Source organism: Geotrypetes seraphini, chromosome 8, assembly GCF_902459505.1.
Source record: "Geotrypetes seraphini chromosome 8, aGeoSer1.1, whole genome shotgun sequence".
Taxonomy (NCBI): Eukaryota; Metazoa; Chordata; class Amphibia; order Gymnophiona; family Dermophiidae; genus Geotrypetes; species Geotrypetes seraphini.
Genome location: NC_047091.1, coordinates 116,246,391 through 116,260,154, shown reverse-complemented (window position 1 = coordinate 116,260,154; position 13,764 = coordinate 116,246,391). Strand labels below are relative to the sequence as shown.

General features: G+C 44.5%; 1 protein-coding gene across 2 annotated transcripts in view; it reads left to right on the top strand.

Annotated features, from left to right (window-relative positions):
- The window catches only part of LOC117364740 (SURP and G-patch domain-containing protein 2-like), a 140,755-nt gene that overhangs the window by 106,239 nt on the left and 20,752 nt on the right, over positions 1-13,764 (top strand). The window contains exon 11 of one of the 2 annotated variants that reach the window (XM_033954290.1): positions 13,455-13,743. The exons of the other annotated variant lie outside the window; for it this stretch is intronic. The gene's annotated coding sequence lies outside the window, so the exon portion shown is untranslated. Of the gene's footprint in view, positions 1-13,454; positions 13,744-13,764 lie in introns of those variants that run through there. 2 annotated transcript variants of the gene reach the window in all.

The window sequence follows — 13,764 nt, the reverse complement described above, 5'->3', positions numbered from 1 at the left end:
CTGAGATGTTCAGTGTCTGGAGAGCTTCCCAAATGCTCTCCAGGGTGATTGCTGCCAGTTTCACTAGCTGGGGAGTAGCCTGCACTACTCCTCCCAGCTCTCCATGCTCCTCTCCAAATCTCGCAGCAGTTGCCCCTTGGATTGGGGTTTTCCCGGACAAGCACTCCTCACTGGGAACCACCAGCTGTGCCATGGCAGGAGCCGGAGGTGGCGGAGGAACAGAGCCCGGAAGGGAGAGTGAAACATCAAAGTCCAGCTCCTTGACGGCTCCTCCCGCCAAAGAGACAACAGACTGCACTCCGGACACTTGTGGAGACGAAGTAAAGACAAAACTTTGCATGGATCGCTGAGCAGGTAGAGAAGTGCCTGCCGCCAAAAGTTCAGGCCTCACATTCCCCTTTCTCTTTGAATGAGACATTTTTGAGGTAACAACAGGAGCTCTGGTCTCTAGCTCAGAAATGATCCACTATGCTGCCGCCATCTTGGATTCCTTTCCCAGATGCTTGTTTTTTGAAGGGGACTCTTCAGGTCCGGCCGCCTGTTAAGCATTTGTTCCCAGCCTGGGACTTTAACATAGTACTGTCGGGCCTTATCAGAGCTCCTTTCGAGCACCTTTGCGATGCTTCTCTCCTGGATTTAATGCTCAAGACTTTTTCTTGTCGCCATCACTTCTACCCGTAGGGTTTCCGAACTGCAGGCATTTTTTTGTTGAGACCTCTTTCTCTGAATTTCGGAGATGGGAGTTTCACTCCGGACAGTTCCTTCCTTTTTGCCGAAGGTGGTTACGACTTTCCATGTCAATCAGAAGGTGTGTTTGCCTGTTTTTCAACCGACAGGTTCCAAACATCAGGATTGTCTACTGAAAAAGTTGGACATGCGCAGGGTTCTACTGTGTTATCTGGAGGTCACTAACAAGTTTCGCCTTTCTGACCATCTGTTTCTGCTGATGCATTCGATTAAGCGAGGTGCTCCCGCTTTTAAGGCCACGATTTCCCAGTGGATCCATAGAGCCATTTTGTCCACCTACATTCTTGCAGTCTCCTGTTTCTGTTAAGGCACATTCTTCCAGGAGTGTGGCTTCTTCATGGGTCAAAGCATGATCTGTTTCTCCTGAGGAGATTTGCAGGGCGGCGACTTGGTCGTCTCGTCACGTTTGCCATGTATTATAGAGTGGATGTTGCTGCCAGACGGGACTCAGCTTTCAGGTCCTTGGTCTTAAGGGCTGGTGCAGCTAACCCATCCTGACTCTTTGGGGGTTTTCTTTTGTACATCCCTGTGGTCTAGAACAGTGTTCTTCAATCACCGGTCCATGGACCAGTGCCGGTCCACAGAAATTTTGTGCCGGTCTACAGGGCCAGCACGTGCACCAGGCCCAAAACAGTGTTCTTCAACCACTGGTCCACGGTGCGATCAATGCGGCGATATCTTCGAGCCAGCTCCCTCTTCCTAACTGATTCAGTGCACAAAGCCATGGGCAGTGGCTCCTACGGGCATCCTGCACCTGAACCGGAAGCCTTCTCTCTGACATTGCAACGTCAGAGGGAAGGCTTCCAGATGAGGCACTGGAAGTGTAAGGTGCAATTAGTACTATTTTGGGGGCAGGGTCTAGGGTGGAGATTGGGTAGAGATGGGCGGGGTCTGGCCCACGACTTAGCCCAGTGTTCTTCAACCGCCGATCCACAGATTGATGCCGGTCCACAGAATAATTCTTATATTTCTGCCGGTCCATAGGTGCAAAAAGGTTGAAAAACACTGATCTAGAATGTCTCGCCTATTGCACTGGAAAAGATTATGTACTTACCATGGTAAGCTCTTTTCCAGTAGATAGGTGAGACATTCTAGACACTCCCCCCCCCCCCCCCCCGTCCTTGCTGTGCCTGAGTTCGGTGTCAGATTTCAGTCTCCTATGTTGCTAATCTGTTTTATGGAGATCGGTCAGCCCTTAGGGGCTAGGAAGTATTTGTAAATATGTTCAACCTGTTATGGGAGCAGTTCCTGAGCTTCTTTGAAGCCTATGGTGGCGGTTAAGGGTACCGTTTAGTTGTTTCGAGCAGAACAATGTTTTAGCTAATCGTTACAGGTGCCTCTACTTCACAGATGGGAATGTCTCTCTATGCATGGGTACTGACTGCTGGGAGGAGCTAAGCTAGCCTGTGAAGTACTCTAGAGGCAGAGTGAAAAACCTGGAATGGATCTCTTCTGCAGCCCATGTGGGTAAAGGTAAATAACCCTAAGGTCTAGAACAGGGGTGTCCAATGTCGGTCCTCGAGGGCCGCAGTCCAGTCGGGTTTTCAGGATTTCCCCAATGAATATGCATTGAAAGCAGTGCATGCACATAGATCTTATGCATATTCATTGGGGAAATCCTGAAAACCCGACTGGACTGCGGCCCTCGAGGACCGACATTGGACACCCCTGGTCTAGAATATCTCACCTATCTACTGGAAAAGAGCTTACCAAGGTAAGTACATAATCTCCTTATACTGATAATTGCCCTGTGCACCCCTTTTGGAGGCTTCACAATCCCACACCTTGCTCTGCTGAAACAGGAAGTGAGTCAGAGGGCATGGTCTAGAGCTTCTCAAGCAATGTGTGCTCCAGTGCCAGTGCTGTATAGAAGATTTATGAGCACTGAAGGTATTTGTCAATAGAGGGGCTGGAAGCATCCAATATAGCAAAAAGGCCATGTTTGGCTTACGTGGGAATGGGAGAGGTGAACAGCAGAGGGCGCATGCTAGATCTGGATGGTGAGGTATGAGTGAAGCAAGGAAAAAAAAACTTATTGGCTTTGGAGGGGGTCAGAATTGGCTGTGTCAGGTAACCAAATGGTTAATGAATATACTGAACTTATACACGGATCACACCAGTTTTAGCCATTTTAGTCCCAAAACTGCCTTTGCCTTATCTATGAGATCAACTTATCGTGAAGACAATCTACTGGTCTGATCCAGACTATTCTTATGTTCTTATATATAATAAATCCTACCTTTGGCTACTTCTTTTTCCTTCTACAAGAGTTTCTTCACCATGTCTTGGAGATTTTTCACCCAAAAGGAACAATGTCTTCATTGCTTCTTTGGAACATGCTGCTGCTCCTGTTTTCCTCCCAACCTTTTCTTGCACCTGCTTGAATACTTTGGCTGCAATGGCTACCTACAACATGCATGGTAATATATCTTCTTGTGAAGATACTACACTGCTTTGTCAGTTGAAATACTAACTGCCTCTTTTACAGCAACAGCCCCGAAGGCCTTTAAATCTCTATGGGCTTTGGGGCCATTAGTGCAGGGTAGCCGCTAGCATGGCTTTGTAAAAGAGGCCGTAAATGTCATTGCCTGCACAAAGTCCTTAAAGGGGTGAATTGCAGGAGGTTTTGTTTTGGGGGGTTTTTTTTGTCTCCATTTCCTAGTCTGCTTATACAACATTCCCACTGGTCTGGATTGATCTTTTGGGATTAAAGGAAAGAATTATCAGTTATTTCTTCTTTAGGCAAATCCATTATTTTATTCCAGTAAAACAGAAATGATCTCTTAACATTTGGCAGCCAGATGAAAATGTTAGGAAAAACTAGTACATTTGAGGTGAGGGATTTAGTATATTGGTTTGGGTTTGTTTGGAAGTGTGGAGAGATGTAGTCATAGCATTTTACAAGGGAGTTAGAGGTATCTTTGGATATATTTGTCTGAAAAGTGTTTCCGCTGAACTGTAGGGTCATCCTCGCATAGTCAACAGCACTCTGCAAAAGATGTCGGTCACGGATTATCAGCTCCTCCTCTTCCCCGGTCTCTGCTGCCCCCTTCAGTTCTTCATTTTGCAGGCGAGCATGTGTCATTCTGATATGCTCTCTTTATTGATTTTTTGCAGTTTTTTGGTTGTTTGCCGTTATTATGCAGCTCTAGGACCAGCTGTGCTTGCATGGAGAGGAGAACAAGACTGCAGCTGGCAGGTGCATCCTTCGGGGACCCGTTCATCCAGCATGCTGGATATTTGTGGAGCAAAGGGTTCCAGACCCTCAGCATTTTGCTCACTTCCTTGACTTGGTCAGGAGCTTGAGCACGGTTGTGAGGCATCAGTAGTATGCTTTGTGGTGCTCATGATGCTGGCTGTAGTCCCGTCCCCTTTTCGGCTTGGTGGCCATTGCGGCCTGGGGAAGTGGAGGGTCAGTTTGACTGAGGTCCAACTGGCAGCTTGATGATCTTGGCAGTATTTTCCTCCAGATCCAGCTACTCTCGAGCTGAAGCAGGCTGCAGAACCTTTTTCCTTGCACATGGTTTGTGAGTACAGGCTGTGACAGCTTATGGGGAAAATCGGGGAGGGGGGGCGGGGTCTGGGTCTGAAAAACTGTTTTGCCTGTTTTTCCCAGAACGTGGACAATATATTCTTACATATGGGTGACATCATGCACAAAGCCTTGCACGGACAGTCCTCAAGTACAGTGTCATTTTAAAACTTAAAGACCTCCCATACCACGCATGCACAAGTGCTTTCCTGCCCATTCACAGGACCGTCAATTCTTAATTTTTTGCAGAGCTGAGAACATAAGAATTGCTGCTGCTGAGTCAGACCAGTGGTCCATCATGCCCAGCAGTCCGCTCACGCGGTGGCCCTCTGGTCAAAGACCAGCGCCCTAACTAAGACTAGCCCTAACAGTGAACGTTCTTGTTCAGCAGGAACTTGTCTAACTTTGTCTTGAATCCCTGGAGGGTGTTTTCCCCTATGACAGATTCCGGAAGAGTGTTCCAGTTTTCTACCACTCTCTGGGTGAAAAAGAACTTCCTTACATTTGTACGGAATCTATCCCCGTTCAACTTTCAACTGTTTCTTCCAGTTTCTCTCAGCAAGCGTACTATAAGCATCTATTTTATGCGTGCTTTTTGTGCGTTTGTTCTTTATTAGTACTTTTGTGCCTTCCCAGTAGCCTGGTTTCAACATTTTTATTTATCAAGTTTTTATATTGGGCCCTTGGACCCTCTTAAGCCATTTTACAACATTCTACCACATTCTCTCCTGAAGTTCTTCCCTAAAGTCGTCTCTGAATTTCATCTGAATTGGACTTGTCGCCTTTCCAAGACCACATTCTCATCCTAGTGAAGATGCAGTCCACATATTGGACTGTAAGCTATCCCTTGTCAGCCTAGCTGTCGCTACCATTCAGCATTTTAGTTGGCATTACTTATGTCAGCAAAAGCCTATGGGAAATTATATCAATCTGACCCTGGCATGGGAATGCAGATAGACTCTGTAAGGCAGGGAGACTGTGTTAAGTTTCCCTGATTGAATCATGACTAGCTAAAAGGTGTTAATGTCTGATTAAGAGGGTGCTTAGGTCCAAGTGCACAGATCAAGAAACAAAGAAGCCAGAGACCTAATCCCATCACCATGCTTGCAGGTATTACGCCCTCCTTTGTCAATTAAATAAACCATTGTTTCAAACAGTTTGCAAGTTCTAAACAGAAAGATACTGGGAGATACAATATTTTCTCTATTCAGAATAAGATTCCAAGGTATAAAAGCCTGCTCTCTGTTCTATCAATATCTATTTCTTTTTCTATCAAGCTATCATGAGAGGGGTCTTGGCGCTCTCTCTCTCTCTCTTTCTTTCTATCTAGCTATCTCTTGGCTCTTTGCTTGGCACTCTGGTTCTGTCTTGGCTCTCCCTCTCTCTGTCTATCCTTCCCTTTATCTATGGAACACGAAGCTTCCTAGAACTGCAAGCTTCTATGTCCCTCTTTGCCTCTGACCTCTGTAAGGCAGGGAAACTGCTATGCTCTCTATTTAATTGTAATGCTTAATTGTAATGATTATAAATATTGCTTTTCTGTAAGGCTATTTCTATAATATATTCTTTATGCAAACACCTCTGGCTATGCCTTCTTTATTCTACTTTCTGGTGAGTCATCTGTGAGGGAACTGAACCTGGGACCTGGCGTCTGTCAGTGCGCATTTCACTTAACCCCTCCAACCTAACATTGTGGGGGTGCGACCATCCTTACATTTTACAAAACTGACATTCCTCACTTATTACTTAAATCGGACTTCTACTCATCTCTTCTGTCATTTGATCCAAACAGACTTGGAGCTCCTGTCACCAAGAGAACCATCTCAACATGGCTGGCTGACTGTATATCCTTTTGCTATGCTTGAGGTCCATGTCACTATACATAAAGTGTGAGCAATGACACTTCAGTAGCTCAGCTATGTTAACATTACTATTGAAGACATCTGCAAGGCAGCCACTTGGTCCTCAATCCATGCCTTCACATCTCATTACTCTTTGGAGAATCATCCCAGATAAGATAGTCTGTTTGGCCAAACCAAACAGTTCTGAGAAATTTATTTGCCACTTAGAGGCCAACTTCCCTCCAATCCTATTGGGTTTTGCCAGGCTCATCCAGACTCATGACCCTGGCAGCTAGAGTCCCCCATATGTAAGAATATTCTGCCTGCTTGTCCTGAGATAAAGCGAAGTTACTTATCATGTAAAAGGTGTTAATCCAAGAACAGTAGGCAGATATTCTTACAAGCCTCCCACCTCCCCTAGTTGACTCCTTAGCTCTTTTTTTTTTTTAACTAAACTGATGGTCTCGTAGGCAGGAAGACACTCACCCATGCGCGATGCAGGCGATCTTCAAGTTTTAAAGTGATAACTGCACTTGAGGACTGTCTGTACCAGGCTCCATGGATGATGTCACCCATATATAAGAATATCTGCTTGCTGTACTTCGATAACACCAGTTACAAGTAAGTAACTTTGCTTTCTACAGCTAGAGCCTTGTTCCCTCCCTCTAAAGTCCAATTTTAGTGTTTGTAGGTCAACCATGAAGTGTTTTCAAGCTGTTATTTTGTGCCAAAAAGCTGCCGTGGCAGCCATCTTGGATTTCCCGAATTTGGTTTTTTTTTTTCCTAAGCTCACTTTCTCAAAACACCTCATTTTGCCTCAAAATCGATAGGGATGGAGTCCTTAGACCCTAATACCGCTATATCATGCCTTATTTGCGCTGGATGGACGCCTGACCAGCACCAATGTGCCATGCAGGACAGGAAGGAGGGGTCGGAGGAGGGTTGAAGAAAGACAAGTGGGCCCATCAGGTGACAAAATACCTCATGGGACAGCAGCTCTGCACATCATCAGGGCGCAGAGGCTTCGTAACCCAAAAAAAGATGTCTGCTCCACCCTAAAGACAAGGAGACTTGCCCTCTCAGTCCTTTACCCCAGAGTTTATTAATCTACTCTGGCAGGCTTATGCTGATCAAGTCTCAGAACACTTCCTCCCTAAAAGCGGAGGTTATTTTGGACTATGATAGTCCTTCTGGCAGGGACTTGGAAGATAAGGGGTCGCATCCAATTCCTTTACTGTCCTAAAGTGAGGCTTCTCTTATGAGTGATATGGCCTCCTATGTAGAGGACCAAGATATATTGGCTGTAGATCAAGGAGAGGTCCCCCCATCCGCTGACTATTCTAAGTTCTCAGCTCTAATGGAGATCATTACCAAATCCCTCTGCAAACCCTGTCTTCCCAGTGTTCTCTTCTGCGTAGAGTCCGGGCTCAGCCCACGTCCTTCCCATAGCATCCGTGCATGAGGATCTTTAATCATAAGTACTGGGAGACCCCTGAAGTATCCCTGAAGGTCGCTAAAACCATGGCTAAAGTGTATCCAATGGATCAGTAATTCCAGTAAATGTTTGCTTTGCCAAAAGTAGGCTCCCTGGTAGCCCAGGTAACCAAGCATACTTCCCTAGTGAGGGATGAGTGGTTTTAAAAGATCCACAGGTCTGCAGAGTGGATATGGTCCTCTGAAAGCAGTTTGAGGCTTTGACCTTAGGGGTTAAGACTGCAGCTGCAACCTCCTTTGTGGCATGCGCCTCTCAGTCTAGGCTAAGAGCTCAGACCCTGGCAGACTCTGAGTCCCTGCCTCAGCTTGTGTTGGCAGGCATTCGGCCTTTTCAATCACTGCCTGGCATATGCTTTGGATCAGACAATAGGCAGGTGATTCAACTTCTAAAGCGATACTGAGCAGGCTTCATTTTAGATGACAGATGCTATTTGGCAAGGGCCTAAATGATCTCATGGCCAGTGTACAAGATCACGGGTCCAAATCTTTACCAGACAGCAGACTGCAAGCACCTAGAGGCCAGAGTTGGGGAGTCTTTCGTGGCTTGAAGCACTCTTGCCAATATTTCACAGGGACCTCTACCCAGAGAGCCTTTCAGGGCTTCAGATAGTGATAATTAGCTAATGAGAGTTCCTTCCCACCCAGAGGAAGAAAAAGTGGTTGCAGCAGTTTTTGAGATTCTGCACAATCTGGGATGGATTGTGAACTTCTGGAAGAGCCACCTAGTGCTATCACAGCATCTCAAATATCTGGGAGTTTTATTCAACAGGGCGAAGGGCTAAGTCTTTCTTCCAGAAGCACACAGACAGGTGTTTTGTACTCAGATTACAGCCTTGTTGGCCAAACCAGAGCCTATGGCATGGCATTATCTCCAAGTTATGGGGTCATGGCACAGGTAGTGTCCTGGGGGAGGGCACACATGTGACCTCTCCAAGGCATATTGCTGTCTCATTGGTCACCTCAAAGGGGCTCCCTGCAAATTCCGCTTCCCTGGATGGTGGCAGCCCAGTGCAGCATAAACTGGTGGCTTCGTCCACAGTCTTTGGCAAAGAGGATGCGGCGCCCTAAGAACGGCTGCCAGTTTGTTTGGCTGGGGGGACTCATTTCAGCAGACAGGTAGTCCAAGACCAATGGACCCCGTCTCAACAGAAGTGGTCTGTCAACAAACCAGAACTCCAAACAGTTCAGATGGTGCTGCTCCAACTGAAGTCTTTGCTGAAGGGCATGGCAATCGGAATCTTCTCCGACAATGCCACATGGGTGGCTTATGTCAGTAGAGAGGGTACTACAGGAGGCGGCAGCGTTCTGTTGGGCAGAAACTCATCTGTAGGCATTGTCTGTGGCTCATGTGGCAGGAGCGGACAGTGTTCAAATGAACTTCCTCAGCATGCAGACATTGGATCCAAGAGTGAACATTGTCTCTGCAAGCCTTCCAGGCCATTATGTGCAGATGAGGTTGCCCAATGTTCAACCTCATGGCAACTGCGAAAAAAAAAGAAGGTGGATTGGTTCTTTAGTCAAAGATATGAGCATGGAAGTGCAAGCCTTAGATGCCCTGGTTCAACCAAAGCTAGAAACCGAGCTGCTGTACATGTTTCCCCCCTTGGCCCATGATAGGCCAGGCAATCCACTGCACAGCTCATCACATGGTTCCAGTGGTTATCGTAGCACCAGATTGGATCTCATGCACTACAAAAGAAGCAGTCTCTGACTCCAGATATATCCAGACTTGCTCTCACAGGGGCTGATTGCCCTAGAAGATCCAGACACTTTGGTCTTATGGCATGGCTCTTGAGTATGCAGTGCTAGTCCACAAAGGTACTCAGAAGTAGTCATTGCTACTCTGCTTAAAGCCAAAACGCCAACAACGGTTTCAGCGTATACTAAGGTATGGGAGACGTTTCAGCGCTATTGCAGCAAAGAAAAGTTAGATCTGGGCAATGCTTCCATCTCGTCTATACTGGCGTTTCTGCAGAAAGGCCTTGATAAGGGAATGTTGATGGCGCCCCTTAGGGTTCAAGTAGCAGGACTTTTGTGCTTCCGGGACTGAGAGAAAAGCTTCACTAGCAACCCACCCAGACATAGTCAAGTTCATGAAGGATGTATTGAGACTTCGGCCTCTGATTCGAGCACCATTTCCGTCCTTGAATCTTAATGTGGTCTCTCAGGGATTCAGCAGAGCCCCCCATATGAACCCTTACAGGAAGCTTCTCTCATGGATCTGACGGTTAAAGCAATTGTCTTGGTGGTCTTCTGCCATGAGAGTCGCAGAATTGTAGGCCCTGTCATGCAGAAAACCATTTCTCCGGATCATGGAAGTGGGAGTGACTTTGCGGACGGTTCCCTCCTTTCTGCCGAAGGTTGTTTCAGAATTTCAGGTTGACCAAGAGGTTAGACTGCCAGCATTTCACCCCACAGGTCCACGAAAAAGGACAAGGCCTTAAAGGTAAAAATAATCAATAAGTTTCGTATCTCAGACAATCTTTTTGTGTTACTCAGGCAAGATGAGGTATGGGTTCTCGGTACTACAAGCAGGCTCCTCTATCCCACCTGAGAGTTTGGGGACTGCTTAGATACATCCCTACGGTTCAGCATACCATTCTTATTGCACTGGAAAAATAAATTATGTTCTCGTATCTTGATAATATCTTTTCCAGTAGGTAGGAATGGTTTGTTTGAACCTCCCGCCCAGCAAATATCTGATGCTTTCTGACTCGAGCTTAATGGTCAGCTTCACAGTTCAGATTTTCCTGTCAGTCAGACTATGGGATTATGAAGAGTCTTAAGGGAGGAATGTTTGAGCTCCATAAATATTCAGGATGTTATGTTCTTGTTATGGGGTTTTTCTTGCATTTCTGTTCATTCAATGATTATTTTGCATTTATCTGAGGAGATCAGACACTTGGTTTTGGGGAGCTCCCCGTACCCCTCCTTCTCCTTTCTCTTCCTTTAGGGTTGTCACCGGCTTTAGTATGAACTGAAGGGGTCAGCAGATACCAAGGAGGAGGAGGAGCTGAAAAACAATGGTTGACATCTTCTGCAGAGTGCTCACGACTATGCAAAGATGACCCTACATTTCGGCATACCATTCCTATCTACTGGAAAAGATATTATCAAGAACCTAATCTTTTTCCAGTAGATTGCATCTGTTGTAGTTCACTGTTCATGTTGTCTGAAATACATAGTCTAGGAATGGGAAACATGATCAGATAATACCAAAAGTAGGCATTTTAGTAGTTTTCCTTGTTTTCACAAAGAAACAAATGGGGGTAGGTAGGTGTGTATGTATGTGTAACTCTTCAGAGTGTTTGAAGTTGCCACCATCTCACTCCTTTTTCCTTGATATGAATTATTCATGCAACAGTCACTGTTTGCGTTAAACTGATTTTCACTTGAGGAAGGAAAGGGAAGAAATTGCAAGAGAATATTATGTATTTCTCGTATTCACAATAAAATGCTCTAAAAATGTGAAGCTTTAGTGAAAAGTAATATTTTTTTTAATTCTAGTCTAACTGGGAATTTCTTCCTCTTGGCTCAAGCTCCCTTACATGTTTAAATTTAATGTTTCTTGTTGGATGCTGGAACTGTACTGTCTTTCCATTTTCTTATTCCATGGCCTTGGTATTATATCAAATCCAATACAACTGCTTTATAAGTGAAAGAAGCGGCTCTGAACACAAATCCAAGTACCTTCCTGCTTTCCCATATTTCAGGGACTTTTCTCATACGTCATCTTGTCCCAGAATGTATTTGCAGGTTTTTGTCAAGGGACACAAATTTAAGAATTGCTGTATTAAGAGGAGAGGGATAAGGTAGGACTGCAATTCAAATATGAGATGGAAGATAGAGCAGTTCTATTGCAGATAACCACAGAGCAGCTTTTCTTCTCACACCATTGCTTCAGCAGAAAGCTTTTGTTCATCCTGGTACCTGAAATTTAAAAAAAAACCAAAAACCAACATTTTGAGGAAACCCATATCTCTTCCACATACTGTCTGAAAAATGTTTGTTTATCCTTTTGTTAGTTCAGGAAATAGTCCATAAAAAAATGCAAATTCTCTAGTAAAATGAATTTTCTCATGCATCTTTACTCCTGCTAGAATTTGTCACACTGGTTGGTGATCTTGCTTTCCTGGCACATAGTACTGCAATAGGAATAGATCTCTTCCTTTGGATTTAACTCATGCCCTTTCTGTGGTATCTCAAGGCCATTTATATTTAGGTACAGTAGGAATTCAATATTTTCTATAGCAGGCTTACAACCTAACTTTCTAGGAAGGCTGCCTTTTTAATATTACACCATGGCCTCCTTTGTGTTGCAGTGAACATTTTGTATATGCTTTTGCATTTCTTGTAAAGCAGTTTTCTTTTGGACGTAGTTAACTTTTCAGCCAGGAACAGACATTTTTACATTAGTAACATTTTACAGAGAATCATCAGAATTCTGATATTTGTCTTAGAAAAGGGCACTACAATCCTTAATTGGACAGTTTTAGTTTCTGTAATGCTACTTCCTATGACAAGCTAGTCTTAAACATTGGTTCTACTTTTCTTGAATGTTATCGCCAACTTGACTTCCAAGCTTGATGAGACAGGACTTTTGTGGAGATTAACAGCATAACTAGGATCAGAAAGGCCTAGGCATGTTTATGCAAGACAAAGTTAGTCACAGGCTATTGAATGTAACAGGGATGTTACTGTGAATTCAGAACATCCCTAAAGCATGACTGCTGAAAAGTAGAAGGTATGAGAGGGGATGGACCATGTTACACATGCCCTGTTTTCTTAACTACTTCCTGTAAGCCTGTGCTTTTTACAGTCAGAAAGGATGCCAGGTTAGATGGACTTTTGCTCTGACCCAGTTTGACGGTTCTTATGTTCTAGGACAAAGGCCTAACCTACATATTGGGGGGATAATAAGATCTCCCAAAGGGTCAAAGTTGCTTGTGCCCAAAATTTTCTGCCTCAATAAAGTTACTTTTCAGTGCCCATATTCATTAGGTATTCTGTTCTCTGCACATATACTCTGTTCACTTGCCTGGCATCCCATGCTGTTGGATGAATGCATAAAATTTCCTTTAAACTTAGTAGTTTGAAATCCATGGCTTCTTGTTCTGTGACATGCCATGAAATTAAAATTTTGCTAGGGCTGACCAGTGGGGACTTAATTCTACTGCCCATTAACCAGGGTGTGAAAGATTTACTTTGAAAGGAATTTCATGAAACAGTCATTATGACAATGTTGCTTGTTCATGTCCTTCCTTCCTTAGCTCTTCTCTTGCCCTTTTGTAGGCATATTTTGATGATAAATTTTTAAAGTAAAACATGGCAGAAGGTGTGGCTTCCAACTTTAGTCTTGGAATTTCCATACTCAGCCACTGGCTGCTGGACCTGCATTTGGTTTTGCTTTGGTATCAGCTGGGTGGTGTTGGACTCTGTGCCACATCAGGGCTCATGAAACCTGCTTAAGCAGAAAGAAAAAACTTTAAAGTTCCCCAGGTGGTGGTAGGAAATTTGAAAGTAGTTTTTAAGATCTAGAGCTTCCCCTGCAAGATCCCTGAAGGATCCTTAAGTTGCTGCATTGGGCAGTTAATAGTGTGGCTGAGCTTTCTTGTACCCAGCTTTCAATTTGGGACAAGACACCTGCACAGTTCTGGTGCTGAGACCATTCTGATTTTCAAGTGGATTTAACACATGACTTTGCTCATGTTAGCATGATGATGTTCCCTGGTCATCTGCTTGGCACACAGGGACTGTACTTTGAAAATGTACAAACGTGAAACATATGCCAGTGCGCTGCCTTTGTAACCGAGTCACTAGCTTCTTTTCTGTCATTTTAGTTTGCAGGATCTGTTCCATGAAGACTACAGGCATCCATGAAAAATGTAAACGTTACTTCCGTGCTCGTGCTTTACAATTGCTTCATTTTATGATCAAAACTTTTAGTGTGAGTTTTATTCCTTTGTTTAGCGTAGCTTGGCAATACCGTTAGAAATAATCCCAGATGGTTGCTGTTCAATCTGGTATTGTTGATTAGTGCACCACTCCTCCTTTTTTTTTAATTAAACATATTGAAGTGTACAAGTTGTTGTAACCTTTAATATCCTCTAATAAACTGATCAACGGAAACACAGAAGTTTTTTTTTTTTT